The sequence below is a fragment of the Bombus affinis genome, chromosome 6 (genome assembly GCF_024516045.1).
Source record: "Bombus affinis isolate iyBomAffi1 chromosome 6, iyBomAffi1.2, whole genome shotgun sequence".
Classification (NCBI taxonomy): Eukaryota; Metazoa; Arthropoda; class Insecta; order Hymenoptera; family Apidae; genus Bombus; species Bombus affinis.
In genome coordinates this window covers 6,161,671-6,185,206 of record NC_066349.1, presented here as the reverse complement: position 1 = coordinate 6,185,206, position 23,536 = coordinate 6,161,671, and the positions used below count along the sequence as shown (strand labels likewise).

Genomic DNA, 23,536 nt, shown 5'->3' with positions numbered 1-23,536 from the left:
TATCAGCGTCATGAAGTAGATCAAGATCCAATAGAACCTGCAATAGTAGCAAATGATTTTTGTTCTGCAATATTTACAACAAGTGACGAAGTACTTAAAGCTGCACAATTAATGGTTGCGATTCAGTTGGCGCACGAACCATTAGTTCGTAAATGCGTTAGAGAAATGTATATGGAGAGAGCAAAAGTATCCGTAAAACCAACTAAAAAAGGAATAAAGGAGATAGATGAAGGGCATGCCATCTATGGATTAAAATATCTTAAAAATAAACCTGTACGGGATCTTGTTGGTGATCAATTCTTAAAACTAATTGTAGCAGAAGAAGATAAATTAATTACACTTTCCTTTAGTGACGTGATAGAAGGAAATACTAGCAATAATTATATCGATGAAATAAAGCAACTATATTATAAGGACGAATTTAGTAAAAGTGTCCAAGATTGGAATGCATTAAGAACTGGCAGTGTTGAAGTAGCTTTAAATCGGATTATTATACCTCAATTGAAAAAAGAATTGAGATCCAATCTTTTATTAGAAGCAAAAGAATGTGTTATGAAAGCGTGTTGCCGCAAAATGTACAATTGGATAAAAATTGCTCCATATACTTGTGAATTTCCCGATGAAGATGACGAAGATTGGAATACTAGCAAAGGAATTCGTGTGATGGGTTTGGCATATGTGCCTGATCCGTCTCAAGCCGCCTTTGCTTGCATAATTTCTCCAGAAGGAGAATGTACTGATTACCTAAGATTACCGCATTTATTGAAACGTAAAAATAGTTTTATGGAAAGTGAAAAGACATTGAAAAAGGCACAGTTGCTTGGAATTAAAAATTTTATTGCCACAAAGAAACCACATGTTGTGGTAGTAAGTGGTGAATCTAGAGAAGCATTAATGATTGTATCTGATATAAAAGAATGTATAGCTAATCTTGCAAAAGAAGGACAATTTCCTACAATCCAAGTGGAAATATGTGATAATGAACTTACTAAAGTTTATGCAAATAGTAATAGAAGTATATCTGAGTTCAGAGATTATCCAGAATTGTTAAGACAAGCTATATCTTTAGCAAGAAAAATACAAGATCCTCTATTAGAATTCTCTCAGTTGTGTACCATAGATGAAGAAATTCTGTGCCTTAAATATCATCCTTTGCAAGATCAACTTTCTAAAGATGATCTTATAGAAAATTTATATTTGGAATTTATAAATCGTATAAATGAAGTAGGAGTAGATTTAAATAGAGCAGTTCAGCAGCCTTATACAGCAAACCTAGTACAATTTGTATGTGGCTTGGGACCTAGAAAAGCACAGGCTCTGATTAAGATTTTGAAACAAACTAATCAGAGATTAGAAAATAGAACACAGCTTATAACAGCATGTCATATGGGACCTAAAGTGTTTGTCAATTGTGCTGGTTTTATTAAAATTGATACAAATAGTTTAGGAGATAGCACAGAGGCATATGTGGAAGTACTAGATGGCTCGCGTGTACATCCAGAGACATATGAATGGGCAAGAAAAATGGCAGTAGATGCTTTAGAGTATGATGATGAAAATGCAAATCCTGCTGGTGCCCTAGAAGAAATTCTTGAATCACCAGAAAGATTAAAAGATTTAGATTTAGATGCATTTGCAGAAGAGCTTGAAAGACAGTGTTTTGGAAACAAGTGCATTACTCTTTACGATATAAGAGCTGAACTGAATTGTAGATACAAAGATCTCCGTGTACCTTACCAATCTCTAAATACTGAACAATTATTTGATATTTTGACTAAAGAAACTCCGGAAACTTTCTATGTCGGTAAATTAATTTTGGCAACAGTTGTTGGTATAAGCCATAGAAGACCTCGAGGAGATCAATTAGATCAAGCGAATCCTGTTCGAAATGATGAAACCGGATTATGGCAATGCCCATTCTGCTTGAAAAACGATTTTCCAGAATTGTTCGAGGTATGGAATCATTTTGATGCCGGTGCATGTCCGGGGAAAGCAACTGGAATTCGTTTAAGGTTGGATAATGGAATATCTGGATACATTCACGTAAAAAATCTGTCTGATAAACATGTCGCTAGTCCAGAGGAAAGAGTACGTGTCGGACAAGTAATTCATTGTCGTATAATTAAGATCGAAGTAGAACGATTTAGTGTCGAATGTACTAGCAAGACGAGTGATCTTATTGATAAAAATCACGAATGGAGACCTCAGCGAGACGTTTATTATGAAGTAGAGGCAGAAGAAAAAGATATGAAAACAGATGAGGATGCTAAGAAATTACAACAACGACAAACTTATGTAAAACGTCTTATAGTTCATCCTAGTTTCCATAATATAAGTTTTGCAGAAGCTGAAAAGTTAATGCCAACTATGAGGCAAGGGGAAGCAATAATACGACCTAGCAGTAAGGGAGCCGATCATTTGACCGTAACATGGAAAGTTACAGAAAATATTTATCAACATATTGATGTAAGGGAAGAAGGCAAAGAAAATGCATTCTCTTTGGGTCGCAGTTTATGGATTGGCAATGAAGAATTTGAAGATTTGGATGAAATTATCGCTAGACATATTAATCCGATGGCTGCTTATGCTTCGGAACTTTTAGATTTTAAATATTACAAAACAAGCGTAGAAGGCATTAAAGATAAAGCAGAAGAAATTTTGAAGGAACAGAAGAAGCAAAATCCTGGAGGAATACCATATATTGTATCTGCAACTAAGGTATGTTCGAAAATATTTAATATTTGCTTATATTCCTACTTCAAAATTTTTATTTTTCAATTAAATTAATATTTTTTGTTATACATTTTAGAATTATCCTGGAAAATTTTTACTTTCGTATTTACCACGAACTCGTTGCCGTCATGAATATGTTACTGTAATAGCCGATGGATTTCGATTTAGAGATCAAATGTTTAATAGAATAAATGACTTGTTCCGCTGGTTCAAAGAACACTTTAGAGATCCTATGCCAGGACAAGCTACACCTGGTACTCCACATGGAACTATGACTTCCAGAACACCATACAATGGTACTCCAGGAGTGAATGGTAAGTTTCATATTACTAAGAATTTGGATCCTATAATAATTTTTATTCTACTGAAATTAACTTCCTTTTTGTCTGTTTCTTTTTTTTCAGGAGTGAATGCAGATACAATACAGAGGGTAGCACAGAATATGCCACACGACATGTTACATTCACTCTCGAAAGTAGCAAATCAAACTCCACATCATTATCCACCATACACTCCAGGAGCTGCTAGTGTTAATAATTATGGAATGTATGGAAGTACGCCTTATACGCCTTCCGGCCAAACTCCGTTTATGACCCCCTATCATACACCACACCACACGCCTCATCATCCACAAACACCCAGCCACTCTCAAGGACCATTCTTACAACCAATTCCTCCAGCAATGAATTCAAATTCACATACAACTGCAAGATCACATAGATCTGTCACTAGTACATCTAATGCAACGAATTGGACAAAAGCGGCGGAAGCATGGGCTCGATCAAAGCAATCTTCTAATTCATTTTCTAATTATAATAATACTACTCCAAGATATGATGAATCTAGAAAAACGCCACGAAATCAAGAAGATCAAAATGGGAGAGCAACTCCGCGCAATAGAACCCCATCTGCACGTACTCCGTCTTATAAATCTCCTAGAGAAACTCCATTTACAAATTCTAGTCCCCGGAGTATGTCTAAGTGGAGATGGTACTCCCCTATATGATGAAAGTTGATAATCATACGTTTTACATGTATATGTAGCTAGAACAATTGGTTATTTGAAACAATACTCTATCGAATAGAGTATACTCTATTAACAAAAGAAAAAGAGTAAATTGAACCATAAATGTGTATGGTTTCATTTTCTGTTAATTGGCACAAAGCATTTTCTATATCAAATATGTATTACTAGTACAAATTATGCACTTTTTATAGAATCTTTTCTGAGGTTTTTGCTACAAATGTACAATTTTGATCGAGAAGTGTGTAATATATATGTACATAAAAAAGGAGGAAATTAACAGAAATGATTTAATTTTATATTTAACTTTATATTTCAATTTAGCAAAACAAATTTTATCATGAAAATGTTGTTTTCCTTCTTTATATGTACATTATGCTCTTTTTATAGAATCTTTTCTGAGGTTTTTTCTACAAATGTACAATTTTGATTGAGAAGTGTGTAATATATATGTACATAAAAAAGGAGGAAATTAACAGAAATGATTTAATGCCAATTTTATATTTCAATTTAGCAAAACAAATTTTATCATGAAAATGTTGTTTTCCTTCTTTATATGTACATTATGCTCTTTTTATAGAATCTTTTCTGAGGTTTTTTCTACAAATGTACAATTTTGATCGAGAAGTGTGTAATATATATGTACATAAAAAAGGAGGAAATTAACAGAAATGATTTAATTTTATATTTAATTTTATATTTAATTTTATATTTCAATTTAGCAAAACAAATTTTATCATGAAAATGTTGTTTTCCTTCTTTATATGTACATTATGCTCTTTTTATAGAATCTTTTCTGAGGTTTTTTCCACAAATGTACAATTTTGATGGAGAAGTGTGTAATATATATGTACATAAAAAAGGAAGAAATTAACAGAAATGATTTTATTTTATATTTAATTTTATATTTCAATTTAGCAAAACAAATTTTATCATGAAAATGTTGTTTTCCTTCTTTATATGTACATTATGCTCTTTTTATAGAATCTTTTCTGAGGTTTTTTCTACAAATGTACAATTTTGATCGAGAAGTGTGTAATATATATGTACATAAAAAAGGAGGAAATTAACAGAAATGATTTAATTTTATATTTAACTTTATATTTCAATTTAGCAAAACAAATTTTATCATGAAAATGTTGTTTTCCTTCTTTATATGTACATTATGCTCTTTTTATAGAATCTTTTCTGAGGTTTTTTCCACAAATGTACAATTTTGATGGAGAAGTGTGTAATATATATGTACATAAAAAAGGAGGAAATTAACAGAAATGATTTTATTTTATATTTAATTTTATATTTCAATTTAGCAAAACAAATTTTATCATGAAAATGTTGTTTTCCTTCTTTATATGTACATTATGCTCTTTTTATAGAATCTTTTCTGAGGTTTTTTCTACAAATGTACAATTTTGATCGAGAAGTGTGTAATATATATGTACATAAAAAAGGAGGAAATTAACAGAAATGATTTAATTTTATATTTAACTTTATATTTCAATTTAGCAAAACAAATTTTATCATGAAAATGTTGTTTTCCTTCTTTATATGTACATTATGCTCTTTTTATAGAATCTTTTCTGAGGTTTTTTCCACAAATGTACAATTTTGATGGAGAAGTGTGTAATATATATGTACATAAAAAAGGAGGAAATTAACAGAAATGATTTAATTTTATATTTAATTTTATATTTAATTTTATATTTAATTTTATATTTCAATTTAGCAAAACAAATTTTATCATGAAAATGTTGTTTTCCTTCTTTATATGTACATTATGCTCTTTTTATAGAATCTTTTCTGAGGTTTTTGCTACAAATGTACAATTTTGATCGAGAAGTGTGTAATATATATGTACATAAAAAAGGAGGAAATTAACAGAAATGATTTAATTTTATATTTAATTTTATATTTCAATTTAGCAAAACAAATTTTATCATGAAAATGTTGTTTTCCTTCTTTATATGTACATTATGCTCTTTTTATAGAATCTTTTCTGAGGTTTTTTCTACAAATGTACAATTTTGATCGAGAAGTGTGTAATATATATGTAAATAAAAAAGGAGGAAATTAACAGAAATGATTTAATGCCAATTTTATATTTCAATTTAGCAAAACAAATTTTATCATGAAAATGTTGTTTTCCTTCTTTATATGTACATTATGCTCTTTTTATAGAATCTTTTCTGAGGTTTTTGCTACAAATGTAGAATTTTGATCGAGAAGTGTGTAATATATATATAAATAAAAAAGGAGGAAATTAACAGAAATGATTTAATGCCAATTTTATATTTCAATTTAGCAAAACAAATTTTATCATGAAAATGTTGTTTTCCTTCTTTATATGTACATAATGTTTAAAATATTCTACCTCAATGATATTACATCTTCAAACTATCAATTCTATACAATATATCTGTTTATATTTGCTCAAATATATCATATTACCATTTAGTTCTATTAGGTCATCCCATAAGTTCGTTCCGTTTTTCGAGCGGTTATATATGTTAAGATTGTTTATTTTTCAAGTGCATTGGTCCCTTATTGTCGTATGTTTATAAATCGACACATGAAATGTGTACACAAAAGTGGGCACGAACTTATGTGATGACCTAATATATATTATTCAAACACAGATACTGCCTTAATTCAAAAATATATGTATAAGTTTTATTTGTATAATAATTGACTTACTATCGATATGTTAATCTAAGCACGTGTAATTTTGATATGTATTTTATTATAAAATATTAGGAACATTAAACATGTGTTAAATAAGATGTTCGTTCTTTCTTTTCAACCCTTCATAAACTAATGATCATAGTTACAAATGTCATCATTTTGAATTTCAATTTTTAATAATTATTTATTATAAATAACAATAATATATATTTAAGAAATACTTTCAATATATATTAAAAAATCTGATAATGTATAAATAAAATGTATAAATAAAATGTATAAATAAAATAATGTATAAATAATGTATAAATAAATAATGTATAAATAAAAATAATCATACTTAGTACACAAAAAAAGCATGTTTTTTTGTTTTAAAAATTATTTTATAGTTATAAAGCAGAATATATATGAAACATATACATGCATTTTATTAAATATTTTGCATAATGGTTTGCATAATTGACTGACATTATTTTAATAATGTAAACTGGCTACTTACTATAAAAAAAAATTATTCATAACTCGATCGCAGAGCCGTTACTTACTGCAGCGGCGGATTAAGGAACTATACTACAAAGAAAGTTGCCCCACCAAGAAAGTTTCTGGACGATCACAATACCCATAGACGCGTAGTATTAAACAGCTGTAGCGATCAGTCAGTGCTTCTTGCGCCGTAGTACGATTCTTCCGTCTGTTATTCTGCTTTGTTATATATTTTTTCGAAAAATTCTTATATTTCTAATAGAAAATGGCACATTATTTGGATTTTGAAGCAGAAGAAAGTGAGGTAACTAATAAAATAGTGAAATACGTGCAATTATTTGTGAACATATAATAATTGTGAACATATCTAATGTTTCATAATTTTATAGGAAGAGCAACAACTTGATGTTAAAGAAAAGAAGAAACTTAAAAAATTAGAAGCAATGCAGGACAGTGAGGATGAATATGACGACGAAGGTATGTGAAATTTTTGATACAAAAAAGTATTTAGTTACTGTTTCTTTCAAAGCTTTTTAAGGTCCTAGGAAATACATTATTACTTATACATTAAATATTATTATTTATACATTATATATATTATTTATACATATTATATATATTATTTAGACATTATTATATATATATATATATATTATTTATTCATTATACATTAAATATTAGAGTCAAGATTTATACATCATTAATAATATGTAAATTAATATTTACTGATACTTAGAAACATCTTCCTTTAAATTATATGTATGTTTAATATCTAGAAGATGATGGAGAAGTTCCCGGACTTATTGATGATAGTCCTATCGATGATGACAATGATGGTGAAGATAGTGATGGATCTGCTGATTCTAGAAAACGTAAAAAAAGTGATGATGAAGATTTTGATGATCGTTTAGAAGATGAAGATTATGACCTACTTGAAGAAAATTTAGGAGTTAAAGTTGAAAGGAAACGTCGTTTTAAGCGTTTACGTAAAATACAAGATGAAGAGTCAGAAGTGGAAGAAGAAAAAGAGATAGACGATGGAAGAGATGCTATTGCCAATGAATTGTTTCAAGGTTCTGGAGACGAGGATGAAGAAAGAAGTGAAGTTGACCACAGAGATGAAGTGGAAAGGTATGATGAGGAAGAAAGTGATGACGAAGATGATTTTATTGTGGATGGTGATGGAATACCCATAACCGAAAAGAGAAGAAAGAAAAGACCTACATATACGGATGCTGCATTGCAAGAAGCCCAAGATATTTTTGGCATTGATTTTGATTATAACGAATTTGGGAAATATGAAGAGGATGAGTTTGAAGAGGAAGAAGAGGAAGATGATGAATATAGTCATGATGATGCAGAAGACCGCCCATGGCGATCAAAAAAACATCTTAAGAGAAAGAGCACAAGGAAAAGTATTTTTGAAGTATATGAACCTAGTGAACTTATACGTGGACACTTCACCGATGTGGACAATGAGATTCGTATTACAGACATTCCTGAACGTATGCAACTTCGCGTTGTTCCCATTATACCTACAGTGGAAGATTCGGATGAATTAGATCTTGAAGCTGAATGGATATATAAACAGGCATTCTGTCAACCAACAATTTCAATACAAGATTCTCATCTAAATGAAGAAGCCAAAGAAAGAGCTAAAAAGGGTCCGCAAACAATCGGCAAAATTAAGAAAGTTTTAGATTTTATGCGTAATCAGAACTTTGAAGTTCCGTTTATTGCATTTTATAGAAAAGAATACGTGTTGCCAGAGTTAAACATCAATGATTTGTGGAAAATTTATAAGTTTGACATAAAATGGTGCCAACTTAAACAAAGAAAAGAAAATTTAGTGAAACTCTTTGAGAAGATGAGGAATTTTCAATTAGATGAGATTATGAAAAATCCAGATGCTCCATTACCTGACAACATACGAGTTATTAAAGACGGTGATATTGAACGACTTAAAAATGCTCAAACTTTTGAAGAATTAAATGATATTTATCGACATTTTATGTTGTATTATAATCAGGATGTGTCATCCATGCAAGAAAGTGCACATAAGAAGAAAAAACAAGCACAAAGGGAAGCTAAATTGAAGAAAAGACAGCAACAACTTGGAGAAGATCTACCTGAAATTGCTGATGTAGAAGATGAAGAAGAAGAAATAGACGAATCATTAAAGCAGCCGATTAGAAAAGGTCCTTACTATATTTGCAGAAAAGCTGGCCTAGACGGATTTATTAAAAAATTTGGTCTCTCACCCGAACATTTTGCTGAAAATCTTCAAGACAATTATCAGCGTCATGAAGTAGATCAAGATCCAATAGAACCTGCAATAGTAGCAAATGATTTTTGTTCTGCAATATTTACAACAAGTGACGAAGTACTTAAAGCTGCACAATTAATGGTTGCGATTCAGTTGGCGCACGAACCATTAGTTCGTAAATGCGTTAGAGAAATGTATATGGAGAGAGCAAAAGTATCCGTAAAACCAACTAAAAAAGGAATAAAGGAGATAGATGAAGGGCATGCCATCTATGGATTAAAATATCTTAAAAATAAACCTGTACGGGATCTTGTTGGTGATCAATTCTTAAAACTAATTGTAGCAGAAGAAGATAAATTAATTACACTTTCCTTTAGTGACGTGATAGAAGGAAATACTAGCAATAATTATATCGATGAAATAAAGCAACTATATTATAGGGACGAATTTAGTAAAAGTGTCCAAGATTGGAATGCATTAAGAACTGGCAGTGTTGAAGTAGCTTTAAATCGGATTATTATACCTCAATTGAAAAAAGAATTGAGATCCAATCTTTTATTAGAAGCAAAAGAATGTGTTATGAAAGCGTGTTGCCGCAAAATGTACAATTGGATAAAAATTGCTCCATATACTTGTGAATTTCCCGATGAAGATGACGAAGATTGGAATACTAGCAAAGGAATTCGTGTGATGGGTTTGGCATATGTGCCTGATCCGTCTCAAGCCGCCTTTGCTTGCATAATTTCTCCAGAAGGAGAATGTACTGATTACCTAAGATTACCGCATTTATTGAAACGTAAAAATAGTTTTATGGAAAGTGAAAAGACATTGAAAAAGGCACAGTTGCTTGGAATTAAAAATTTTATTGCCACAAAGAAACCACATGTTGTGGTAGTAAGTGGTGAATCTAGAGAAGCATTAATGATTGTATCTGATATAAAAGAATGTATAGCTAATCTTGCAAAAGAAGGACAATTTCCTACAATCCAAGTGGAAATATGTGATAATGAACTTACTAAAGTTTATGCAAATAGTAATAGAAGTATATCTGAGTTCAGAGATTATCCAGAATTGTTAAGACAAGCTATATCTTTAGCAAGAAAAATACAAGATCCTCTATTAGAATTCTCTCAGTTGTGTACCATAGATGAAGAAATTCTGTGCCTTAAATATCATCCTTTGCAAGATCAACTTTCTAAAGATGATCTTATAGAAAATTTATATTTGGAATTTATAAATCGTATAAATGAAGTAGGAGTAGATTTAAATAGAGCAGTTCAGCAGCCTTATACAGCAAACCTAGTACAATTTGTATGTGGCTTGGGACCTAGAAAAGCACAGGCTCTGATTAAGATTTTGAAACAAACTAATCAGAGATTAGAAAATAGAACACAGCTTATAACAGCATGTCATATGGGACCTAAAGTGTTTGTCAATTGTGCTGGTTTTATTAAAATTGATACAAATAGTTTAGGAGATAGCACAGAGGCATATGTGGAAGTACTAGATGGCTCGCGTGTACATCCAGAGACATATGAATGGGCAAGAAAAATGGCAGTAGATGCTTTAGAGTATGATGATGAAAATGCAAATCCTGCTGGTGCCCTAGAAGAAATTCTTGAATCACCAGAAAGATTAAAAGATTTAGATTTAGATGCATTTGCAGAAGAGCTTGAAAGACAGTGTTTTGGAAACAAGTGCATTACTCTTTACGATATAAGAGCTGAACTGAATTGTAGATACAAAGATCTCCGTGTACCTTACCAATCTCTAAATACTGAACAATTATTTGATATTTTGACTAAAGAAACTCCGGAAACTTTCTATGTCGGTAAATTAATTTTGGCAACAGTTGTTGGTATAAGCCATAGAAGACCTCGAGGAGATCAATTAGATCAAGCGAATCCTGTTCGAAATGATGAAACCGGATTATGGCAATGCCCATTCTGCTTGAAAAACGATTTTCCAGAATTGTTCGAGGTATGGAATCATTTTGATGCCGGTGCATGTCCGGGGAAAGCAACTGGAATTCGTTTAAGGTTGGATAATGGAATATCTGGATACATTCACGTAAAAAATCTGTCTGATAAACATGTCGCTAGTCCAGAGGAAAGAGTACGTGTCGGACAAGTAATTCATTGTCGTATAATTAAGATCGAAGTAGAACGATTTAGTGTCGAATGTACTAGCAAGACGAGTGATCTTATTGATAAAAATCACGAATGGAGACCTCAGCGAGACGTTTATTATGAAGTAGAGGCAGAAGAAAAAGATATGAAAACAGATGAGGATGCTAAGAAATTACAACAACGACAAACTTATGTAAAACGTCTTATAGTTCATCCTAGTTTCCATAATATAAGTTTTGCAGAAGCTGAAAAGTTAATGCCAACTATGAGGCAAGGGGAAGCAATAATACGACCTAGCAGTAAGGGAGCCGATCATTTGACCGTAACATGGAAAGTTACAGAAAATATTTATCAACATATTGATGTAAGGGAAGAAGGCAAAGAAAATGCATTCTCTTTGGGTCGCAGTTTATGGATTGGCAATGAAGAATTTGAAGATTTGGATGAAATTATCGCTAGACATATTAATCCGATGGCTGCTTATGCTTCGGAACTTTTAGATTTTAAATATTACAAAACAAGCGTAGAAGGCATTAAAGATAAAGCAGAAGAAATTTTGAAGGAACAGAAGAAGCAAAATCCTGGAGGAATACCATATATTGTATCTGCAACTAAGGTATGTTCGAAAATATTTAATATTTGCTTATATTCCTACTTCAAAATTTTTATTTTTCAATTAAATTAATATTTTTTGTTATACATTTTAGAATTATCCTGGAAAATTTTTACTTTCGTATTTACCACGAACTCGTTGCCGTCATGAATATGTTACTGTAATAGCCGATGGATTTCGATTTAGAGATCAAATGTTTAATAGAATAAATGACTTGTTCCGCTGGTTCAAAGAACACTTTAGAGATCCTATGCCAGGACAAGCTACACCTGGTACTCCACATGGAACTATGACTTCCAGAACACCATACAATGGTACTCCAGGAGTGAATGGTAAGTTTCATATTACTAAGAATTTGGATCCTATAATAATTTTTATTCTACTGAAATTAACTTCCTTTTTGTCTGTTTCTTTTTTTTCAGGAGTGAATGCAGATACAATACAGAGGGTAGCACAGAATATGCCACACGACATGTTACATTCACTCTCGAAAGTAGCAAATCAAACTCCACATCATTATCCACCATACACTCCAGGAGCTGCTAGTGTTAATAATTATGGAATGTATGGAAGTACGCCTTATACGCCTTCCGGCCAAACTCCGTTTATGACCCCCTATCATACACCACACCACACGCCTCATCATCCACAAACACCCAGCCACTCTCAAGGACCATTCTTACAACCAATTCCTCCAGCAATGAATTCAAATTCACATACAACTGCAAGATCACATAGATCTGTCACTAGTACATCTAATGCAACGAATTGGACAAAAGCGGCGGAAGCATGGGCTCGATCAAAGCAATCTTCTAATTCATTTTCTAATTATAATAATACTACTCCAAGATATGATGAATCTAGAAAAACGCCACGAAATCAAGAAGATCAAAATGGGAGAGCAACTCCGCGCAATAGAACCCCATCTGCACGTACTCCGTCTTATAAATCTCCTAGAGAAACTCCATTTACAAATTCTAGTCCCCGGAGTATGTCTAAGTGGAGATGGTACTCCCCTATATGATGAAAGTTGATAATCATACGTTTTACATGTATATGTAGCTAGAACAATTGGTTATTTGAAACAATACTCTATCGAATAGAGTATACTCTATTAACAAAAGAAAAAGAGTAAATTGAACCATAAATGTGTATGGTTTCATTTTCTGTTAATTGGCACAAAGCATTTTCTATATCAAATATGTATTACTAGTACAAATTATGCACTTTTTATAGAATCTTTTCTGAGGTTTTTGCTACAAATGTACAATTTTGATCGAGAAGTGTGTAATATATATGTACATAAAAAAGGAGGAAATTAACAGAAATGATTTAATTTTATATTTAACTTTATATTTCAATTTAGCAAAACAAATTTTATCATGAAAATGTTGTTTTCCTTCTTTATATGTACATTATGCTCTTTTTATAGAATCTTTTCTGAGGTTTTTTCTACAAATGTACAATTTTGATTGAGAAGTGTGTAATATATATGTACATAAAAAAGGAGGAAATTAACAGAAATGATTTAATGCCAATTTTATATTTCAATTTAGCAAAACAAATTTTATCATGAAAATGTTGTTTTCCTTCTTTATATGTACATTATGCTCTTTTTATAGAATCTTTTCTGAGGTTTTTTCTACAAATGTACAATTTTGATCGAGAAGTGTGTAATATATATGTACATAAAAAAGGAGGAAATTAACAGAAATGATTTAATTTTATATTTAATTTTATATTTAATTTTATATTTCAATTTAGCAAAACAAATTTTATCATGAAAATGTTGTTTTCCTTCTTTATATGTACATTATGCTCTTTTTATAGAATCTTTTCTGAGATTTTTTCCACAAATGTACAATTTTGATGGAGAAGTGTGTAATATATATGTACATAAAAAAGGAAGAAATTAACAGAAATGATTTTATTTTATATTTAATTTTATATTTCAATTTAGCAAAACAAATTTTATCATGAAAATGTTGTTTTCCTTCTTTATATGTACATTATGCTCTTTTTATAGAATCTTTTCTGAGGTTTTTTCTACAAATGTACAATTTTGATCGAGAAGTGTGTAATATATATGTACATAAAAAAGGAGGAAATTAACAGAAATGATTTAATTTTATATTTAACTTTATATTTCAATTTAGCAAAACAAATTTTATCATGAAAATGTTGTTTTCCTTCTTTATATGTACATTATGCTCTTTTTATAGAATCTTTTCTGAGGTTTTTTCCACAAATGTACAATTTTGATGGAGAAGTGTGTAATATATATGTACATAAAAAAGGAGGAAATTAACAGAAATGATTTTATTTTATATTTAATTTTATATTTCAATTTAGCAAAACAAATTTTATCATGAAAATGTTGTTTTCCTTCTTTATATGTACATTATGCTCTTTTTATAGAATCTTTTCTGAGGTTTTTTCTACAAATGTACAATTTTGATCGAGAAGTGTGTAATATATATGTACATAAAAAAGGAGGAAATTAACAGAAATGATTTAATTTTATATTTAACTTTATATTTCAATTTAGCAAAACAAATTTTATCATGAAAATGTTGTTTTCCTTCTTTATATGTACATTATGCTCTTTTTATAGAATCTTTTCTGAGGTTTTTTCCACAAATGTACAATTTTGATGGAGAAGTGTGTAATATATATGTACATAAAAAAGGAGGAAATTAACAGAAATGATTTAATTTTATATTTAATTTTATATTTAATTTTATATTTAATTTTATATTTCAATTTAGCAAAACAAATTTTATCATGAAAATGTTGTTTTCCTTCTTTATATGTACATTATGCTCTTTTTATAGAATCTTTTCTGAGGTTTTTGCTACAAATGTACAATTTTGATCGAGAAGTGTGTAATATATATGTACATAAAAAAGGAGGAAATTAACAGAAATGATTTAATTTTATATTTAATTTTATATTTCAATTTAGCAAAACAAATTTTATCATGAAAATGTTGTTTTCCTTCTTTATATGTACATTATGCTCTTTTTATAGAATCTTTTCTGAGGTTTTTTCTACAAATGTACAATTTTGATCGAGAAGTGTGTAATATATATGTAAATAAAAAAGGAGGAAATTAACAGAAATGATTTAATGCCAATTTTATATTTCAATTTAGCAAAACAAATTTTATCATGAAAATGTTGTTTTCCTTCTTTATATGTACATTATGCTCTTTTTATAGAATCTTTTCTGAGGTTTTTGCTACAAATGTAGAATTTTGATCGAGAAGTGTGTAATATATATATAAATAAAAAAGGAGGAAATTAACAGAAATGATTTAATGCCAATTTTATATTTCAATTTAGCAAAACAAATTTTATCATGAAAATGTTGTTTTCCTTCTTTATATGTACATAATGTTTAAAATATTCTACCTCAATGATATTACATCTTCAAACTATCAATTCTATACAATATATCTGTTTATATTTGCTCAAATATATCATATTACCATTTAGTTCTATTAGGTCATCCCATAAGTTCGTTCCGTTTTTCGAGCGGTTATATATGTTAAGATTGTTTATTTTTCAAGTGCATTGGTCCCTTATTGTCGTATGTTTATAAATCGACACATGAAATGTGTACACAAAAGTGGGCACGAACTTATGTGATGACCTAATATATATTATTCAAACACAGATACTGCCTTAATTCAAAAATATATGTATAAGTTTTATTTGTATAATAATTGACTTACTATCGATATGTTAATCTAAGCACGTGTAATTTTGATATGTATTTTATTATAAAATATTAGGAACATTAAACATGTGTTAAATAAGATGTTCGTTCTTTCTTTTCAACCCTTCATAAACTAATGATCATAGTTACAAATGTCATCATTTTGAATTTCAATTTTTAATAATTATTTATTATAAATAACAATAATATATATTTAAGAAATACTTTCAATATATATTAAAAAATCTGATAATGTATAAATAAAATGTATAAATAAAATGTATAAATAAAATAATGTATAAATAATGTATAAATAAATAATGTATAAATAAAAATAATCATACTTAGTACACAAAAAAAGCATGTTTTTTTGTTTTAAAAATTATTTTATAGTTATAAAGCAGAATATATATGAAACATATACATGCATTTTATTAAATATTTTGCATAATGGTTTGCATAATTGACTGACATTATTTTAATAATGTAAACTGGCTACTTACTATAAAAAAAAATTATTCATAACTCGATCGCAGAGCCGTTACTTACTGCAGCGGCGGATTAAGGAACTATACTACAAAGAAAGTTGCCCCACCAAGAAAGTTTCTGGACGATCACAATACCCATAGACGCGTAGTATTAAACAGCTGTAGCGATCAGTCAGTGCTTCTTGCGCCGTAGTACGATTCTTCCGTCTGTTATTCTGCTTTGTTATATATTTTTTCGAAAAATTCTTATATTTCTAATAGAAAATGGCACATTATTTGGATTTTGAAGCAGAAGAAAGTGAGGTAACTAATAAAATAGTGAAATACGTGCAATTATTTGTGAACATATAATAATTGTGAACATATCTAATGTTTCATAATTTTATAGGAAGAGCAACAACTTGATGTTAAAGAAAAGAAGAAACTTAAAAAATTAGAAGCAATGCAGGACAGTGAGGATGAATATGACGACGAAGGTATGTGAAATTTTTGATACAAAAAAGTATTTAGTTACTGTTTCTTTCAAAGCTTTTTAAGGTCCTAGGAAATACATTATTACTTATACATTAAATATTATTATTTATACATTATATATATTATTTATACATATTATATATATTATTTAGACATTATTATATATATATATATATATTATTTATTCATTATACATTAAATATTAGAGTCAAGATTTATACATCATTAATAATATGTAAATTAATATTTACTGATACTTAGAAACATCTTCCTTTAAATTATATGTATGTTTAATATCTAGAAGATGATGGAGAAGTTCCCGGACTTATTGATGATAGTCCTATCGATGATGACAATGATGGTGAAGATAGTGATGGATCTGCTGATTCTAGAAAACGTAAAAAAAGTGATGATGAAGATTTTGATGATCGTTTAGAAGATGAAGATTATGACCTACTTGAAGAAAATTTAGGAGTTAAAGTTGAAAGGAAACGTCGTTTTAAGCGTTTACGTAAAATACAAGATGAAGAGTCAGAAGTGGAAGAAGAAAAAGAGATAGACGATGGAAGAGATGCTATTGCCAATGAATTGTTTCAAGGTTCTGGAGACGAGGATGAAGAAAGAAGTGAAGTTGACCACAGAGATGAAGTGGAAAGGTATGATGAGGAAGAAAGTGATGACGAAGATGATTTTATTGTGGATGGTGATGGAATACCCATAACCGAAAAGAGAAGAAAGAAAAGACCTACATATACGGATGCTGCATTGCAAGAAGCCCAAGATATTTTTGGCATTGATTTTGATTATAACGAATTTGGGAAATATGAAGAGGATGAGTTTGAAGAGGAAGAAGAGGAAGATGATGAATATAGTCATGATGATGCAGAAGACCGCCCATGGCGATCAAAAAAACATCTTAAGAGAAAGAGCACAAGGAAAAGTATTTTTGAAGTATATGAACCTAGTGAACTTATACGTGGACACTTCACCGATGTGGACAATGAGATTCGTATTACAGACATTCCTGAACGTATGCAACTTCGCGTTGTTCCCATTATACCTACAGTGGAAGATTCGGATGAATTAGATCTTGAAGCTGAATGGATATATAAACAGGCATTCTGTCAACCAACAATTTCAATACAAGATTCTCATCTAAATGAAGAAGCCAAAGAAAGAGCTAAAAAGGGTCCGCAAACAATCGGCAAAATTAAGAAAGTTTTAGATTTTATGCGTAATCAGAACTTTGAAGTTCCGTTTATTGCATTTTATAGAAAAGAATACGTGTTGCCAGAGTTAAACATCAATGATTTGTGGAAAATTTATAAGTTTGACATAAAATGGTGCCAACTTAAACAAAGAAAAGAAAATTTAGTGAAACTCTTTGAGAAGATGAGGAATTTTCAATTAGATGAGATTATGAAAAATCCAGATGCTCCATTACCTGACAACATACGAGTTATTAAAGACGGTGATATTGAACGACTTAAAAATGCTCAAACTTTTGAAGAATTAAATGATATTTATCGACATTTTATGTTGTATTATAATCAGGATGTGTCATCCATGCAAGAAAGTGCACATAAGAAGAAAAAACAAGCACAAAGGGAAGCTAAATTGAAGAAAAGACAGCAACAACTTGGAGAAGATCTACCTGAAATTGCTGATGTAGAAGATGAAGAAGAAGAAATAGACGAATCATTAAAGCAGCCGATTAGAAAAGGTCCTTACTATATTTGCAGAAAAGCTGGCCTAGACGGATTTATTAAAAAATTTGGTCTCTCACCCGAACATTTTGCTGAAAATCTTCAAGACAATTATCAGCGTCATGAAGTAGATCAAGATCCAATAGAACCTGCAATAGTAGCAAATGATTTTTGTTCTGCAATATTTACAACAAGTGACGAAGTACTTAAAGCTGCACAATTAATGGTTGCGATTCAGTTGGCGCACGAACCATTAGTTCGTAAATGCGTTAGAGAAATGTATATGGAGAGAGCAAAAGTATCCGTAAAACCAACTAAAAAAGGAATAAAGGAGATAGATGAAGGGCATGCCATCTATGGATTAAAATATCTTAAAAATAAACCTGTACGGGATCTTGTTGGTGATCAATTCTTAAAACTAATTGTAGCAGAAGAAGATAAATTAATTACACTTTCCTTTAGTGACGTGATAGAAGGAAATACTAGCAATAATTATATCGATGAAATAAAGCAACTATATTATAGGGACGAATTTAGTAAAAGTGTCCAAGATTGGAATGCATTAAGAACTGGCAGTGTTGAAGTAGCTTTAAATCGGATTATTATACCTCAATTGAAAAAAGAATTGAGATCCAATCTTTTATTAGAAGCAAAAGAATGTGTTATGAAAGCGTGTTGCCGCAAAATGTACAATTGGATAAAAATTGCTCCATATACTTGTGAATTTCCCGATGAAGATGACGAAGATTGGAATACTAGCAAAGGAATTCGTGTGATGGGTTTGGCATATGTGCCTGATCCGTCTCAAGCCGCCTTTGCTTGCATAATTTCTCCAGAAGGAGAATGTACTGATTACCTAAGATTACCGCATTTATTGAAACGTAAAAATAGTTTTATGGAAAGTGAAAAGACATTGAAAAAGGCACAGTTGCTTGGAATTAAAAATTTTATTGCCACAAAGAAACCACATGTTGTGGTAGTAAGTGGTGAATCTAGAGAAGCATTAATGATTGTATCTGATATAAAAGAATGTATAGCTAATCTTGCAAAAGAAGGACAATTTCCTACAATCCAAGTGGAAATATGTGATAATGAACTTACTAAAGTTTATGCAAATAGTAATAGAAGTATATCTGAGTTCAGAGATTATCCAGAATTGTTAAGACAAGCTATATCTTTAGCAAGAAAAATACAAGATCCTCTATTAGAATTCTCTCAGTTGTGTACCATAGATGAAGAAATTCTGTGCCTTAAATATCATCCTTTGCAAGATCAACTTTCTAAAGATGATCTTATAGAAAATTTATATTTGGAATTTATAAATCGTATAAATGAAGTAGGAGTAGATTTAAATAGAGCAGTTCAGCAGCCTTATACAGCAAACCTAGTACAATTTGTATGTGGCTTGGGACCTAGAAAAGCACAGGCTCTGATTAAGATTTTGAAACAAACTAATCAGAGATTAGAAAATAGAACACAGCTTATAACAGCATGTCATATGGGACCTAAAGTGTTTGTCAATTGTGCTGGTTTTATTAAAATTGATACAAATAGTTTAGGAGATAGCACAGAGGCATATGTGGAAGTACTAGATGGCTCGCGTGTACATCCAGAGACATATGAATGGGCAAGAAAAATGGCAGTAGATGCTTTAGAGTATGATGATGAAAATGCAAATCCTGCTGGTGCCCTAGAAGAAATTCTTGAATCACCAGAAAGATTAAAAGATTTAGATTTAGATGCATTTGCAGAAGAGCTTGAAAGACAGTGTTTTGGAAACAAGTGCATTACTCTTTACGATATAAGAGCTGAACTGAATTGTAGATACAAAGATCTCCGTGTACCTTACCAATCTCTAAATACTGAACAATTATTTGATATTTTGACTAAAGAAACTCCGGAAACTTTCTATGTCGGTAAATTAATTTTGGCAACAGTTGTTGGTATAAGCCATAGAAGACCTCGAGGAGATCAATTAGATCAAGCGAATCCTGTTCGAAATGATGAAACCGGATTATGGCAATGCCCATTCTGCTTGAAAAACGATTTTCCAGAATTGTTCGAGGTATGGAATCATTTTGATGCCGGTGCATGTCCGGGGAAAGCAACTGGAATTCGTTTAAGGTTGGATAATGGAATATCTGGATACATTCACGTAAAAAATCTGTCTGATAAACATGTCGCTAGTCCAGAGGAAAGAGTACGTGTCGGACAAGTAATTCATTGTCGTATAATTAAGATCGAAGTAGAACGATTTAGTGTCGAATGTACTAGCAAGACGAGTGATCTTATTGATAAAAATCACGAATGGAGACCTCAGCGAGACGTTTATTATGAAGTAGAGGCAGAAGAAAAAGATATGAAAACAGATGAGGATGCTAAGAAATTACAACAACGACAAACTTATGTAAAACGTCTTATAGTTCATCCTAGTTTCCATAATATAAGTTTTGCAGAAGCTGAAAAGTTAATGCCAACTATGAGGCAAGGGGAAGCAATAATACGACCTAGCAGTAAGGGAGCCGATCATTTGACCGTAACATGGAAAGTTACAGAAAATATTTATCAACATATTGATGTAAGGGAAGAAGGCAAAGAAAATGCATTCTCTTTGGGTCGCAGTTTATGGATTGGCAATGAAGAATTTGAAGATTTGGATGAAATTATCGCTAGACATATTAATCCGATGGCTGCTTATGCTTCGGAACTTTTAGATTTTAAATATTACAAAACAAGCGTAGAAGGCATTAAAGATAAAGCAGAAGAAATTTTGAAGGAACAGAAGAAGCAAAATCCTGGAGGAATACCATATATTGTATCTGCAACTAAGGTATGTTCGAAAATATTTAATATTTGCTTATATTCCTACTTCAAAATTTTTATTTTTCAATTAAATTAATATTTTTTGTTATACATTTTAGAATTATCCTGGAAAATTTTTACTTTCGTATTTACCACGAACTCGTTGCCGTCATGAATATGTTACTGTAATAGCCGATGGATTTCGATTTAGAGATCAAATGTTTAATAGAATAAATGACTTGTTCCGCTGGTTCAAAGAACACTTTAGAGATCCTATGCCAGGACAAGCTACACCTGGTACTCCACATGGAACTATGACTTCCAGAACACCATACAATGGTACTCCAGGAGTGAATGGTAAGTTTCATATTACTAAGAATTTGGATCCTATAATAATTTTTATTCTACTGAAATTAACTTCCTTTTTGTCTGTTTCTTTTTTTTCAGGAGTGAATGCAGATACAATACAGAGGGTAGCACAGAATATGCCACACGACATGTTACATTCACTCTCGAAAGTAGCAAATCAAACTCCACATCATTATCCACCATACACTCCAGGAGCTGCTAGTGTTAATAATTATGGAATGTATGGAAGTACGCCTTATACGCCTTCCGGCCAAACTCCGTTTATGACCCCCTATCATACACCACACCACACGCCTCATCATCCACAAACACCCAGCCACTCTCAAGGACCATTCTTACAACCAATTCCTCCAGCAATGAATTCAAATTCACATACAACTGCAAGATCACATAGATCTGTCACTAGTACATCTAATGCAACGAATTGGACAAAAGCGGCGGAAGCATGGGCTCGATCAAAGCAATCTTCTAATTCATTTTCTAATTATAATAATACTACTCCAAGATATGATGAATCTAGAAAAACGCCACGAAATCAAGAAGATCAAAATGGGAGAGCAACTCCGCGCAATAGAACCCCATCTGCACGTACTCCGTCTTATAAATCTCCTAGAGAAACTCCATTTACAAATTCTAGTCCCCGGAGTATGTCTAAGTGGAGATGGTACTCCCCTATATGATGAAAGTTGATAATCATACGTTTTACATGTATATGTAGCTAGAACAATTGGTTATTTGAAACAATACTCTATCGAATAGAGTATACTCTATTAACAAAAGAAAAAGAGTAAATTGAACCATAAATGTGTATGGTTTCATTTTCTGTTAATTGGCACAAAGCATTTTCTATATCAAATATGTATTACTAGTACAAATTATGCACTTTTTATAGAATCTTTTCTGAGGTTTTTGCTACAAATGTACAATTTTGATCGAGAAGTGTGTAATATATATGTACATAAAAAAGGAGGAAATTAACAGAAATGATTTAATTTTATATTTAACTTTATATTTCAATTTAGCAAAACAAATTTTATCATGAAAATGTTGTTTTCCTTCTTTATATGTACATTATGCTCTTTTTATAGAATCTTTTCTGAGGTTTTTTCTACAAATGTACAATTTTGATTGAGAAGTGTGTAATATATATGTACATAAAAAAGGAGGAAATTAACAGAAATGATTTAATGCCAATTTTATATTTCAATTTAGCAAAACAAATTTTATCATGAAAATGTTGTTTTCCTTCTTTATATGTACATTATGCTCTTTTTATAGAATCTTTTCTGAGGTTTTTTTCACAAATGTACAATTTTGATGGAGAAGTGTGTAATATATATGTACATAAAAAAGGAGGAAATTAACAGAAATGATTTTATTTTATATTTAATTTTATATTTCAATTTAGCAAAACAAATTTTATCATGAAAATGTTGTTTTCCTTCTTTATATGTACATTATGCTCTTTTTATAGAATCTTTTCTGAGGTTTTTTCTACAAATGTACAATCTTGATCGAGAAGTGTGTAATATATATGTACATAAAAAAGGAGGAAATTAACAGAAATGATTTAATTTTATATTTAACTTTATATTTCAATTTAGCAAAACAAATTTTGTCATGAAAATGTTGTTTTCCTTCTTTATATGTACATTATGCTCTTTTTATAGAATCTTTTCTGAGGTTTTTGCTACAAATGTACAATTTTGATCGAGAAGTGTGTAATATATATGTACATAAAAAAGGAGGAAATTAACAGAAATGATTTAATTTTATATTTAATTTTATATTTAATTTTATATTTCAATTTAGCAAAACAAATTTTATCATGAAAATGTTGTTTTCCTTCTTTATATGTACATTATGCTCTTTTTATAGAATCTTTTCTGAGGTTTTTGCTACAAATGTACAATTTTGATCGAGAAGTGTGTAATATATATGTACATAAAAAAGGAGGAAATTAACAGAAATGATTTAATTTTATATTTAATTTTATATTTCAATTTAGCAAAACAAATTTTATCATGAAAATGTTGTTTTCCTTCTT

At 30.4% G+C, this 23,536-nt stretch overlaps 2 pseudogenes; both read left to right on the top strand.

The window, feature by feature from the left end:
- Positions 1-7,323: 7,323 nt before the first annotated feature.
- LOC126917345 (transcription elongation factor SPT6-like) lies at positions 7,324-13,089 on the top strand (annotated as a pseudogene).
- A 3,449-nt stretch (positions 13,090-16,538) lies between these two features.
- LOC126917344 (transcription elongation factor SPT6-like) lies at positions 16,539-22,304 on the top strand (annotated as a pseudogene).
- The last annotated feature ends 1,232 nt before the right edge of the window (positions 22,305-23,536 follow it).